This window comes from Physeter macrocephalus, chromosome 19 (assembly GCF_002837175.3).
Source record: "Physeter macrocephalus isolate SW-GA chromosome 19, ASM283717v5, whole genome shotgun sequence".
NCBI classification, from domain to species: Eukaryota; Metazoa; Chordata; class Mammalia; order Artiodactyla; family Physeteridae; genus Physeter; species Physeter macrocephalus.
The window spans coordinates 79,008,633-79,009,821 of NC_041232.1; positions in this window are offsets into that span (position 1 = coordinate 79,008,633).

Consider the following 1,189-nt stretch of genomic DNA (forward strand, 5'->3'; position numbering starts at 1 on the left):
AAACCAGCTCTACAACAAATGCTAAAGGAACTTCTCTAAGTGGGAAACACAAGAGAAGAAAAAGACCTACAAAATCAAACCCAAAACAAGTAAGAAAATGGTAATAGGAACATACATATCGATAACTACCTTAAACGTGAATGGATTAAGTGCTCCAACCAAAACACACAGGCTTGCTGAATGTATACAAAAACAAGACCCATCTATACACTGTCCACAAGAGACCCGCTTCAGTTATAGGGACCCATACAGACTGAAAGTGAGAGGATGGAAAAAGATATTCCATGCAAATGGAAATCAAAAGAAAGTTGGAGTAGCAATATTTATATCAGATAAAATAGACTTTAAAATAAATAATGTTACAAGAGACAAGGAAGGACACTACATAATGATCAAGGGATCAATCCAAGAAGAAAATATAGCAATTATAAATATATATGTACCCAACATAGGAGCACCTCAATACATAAGGCAACTGCTTACAGCTATAAAAAAGGAAATCTACAGTAACACAATAATAGTGGGGGACTTTAACACCTCACTTACACCAATGGACAGATCATCCAAAAGGAAAATAAATAAGGAAACAGAAGCTTTAAATGACATAATAGACTGGATAGATTTAATTGATATTTATAAGACATTCCATCCAAAAACAACAGATTACGCTTTCTTCTCAAGTGTGCACAGAACATTCTCTAGGACAGATCACATCTTGGGTCACAAAACAAGCCACAGTAAATTTAAGAAAATTGAAATCATATCAAGCATCTTTCCGACCACAATGTTATGAGATTAGAAATGAATTACAGGGAAAAAAATGTAAAAAACAAAACCACATGGAGGCTAAACAATAAGTACTAAATAACCAAGAGATCACTGAAGAAATCAGAGGAAATGAAAAAATACCTGGAGACAACTGACAATGAAAACACGATGATCCAAAGCTTACGGGATGCAGCAAAAGCAGTTCTAAGGGGGATGTTTATAGCTACACAAGGCTACCTCAAGAAACAAAAAAAATCTCAAATAAACAATCTCACCTTACACCTAAAGGAGGTAGAGAAAGAAGAACAAACAAAACCCAAAGTTAGTAGAAGGAAACAAATCATAAAGATCAGAGCAGAAAGAAATGAAATAGAAACAAAGAAAACGATAGGAAAGATCAATAAAACTAAAACCTGGTTCT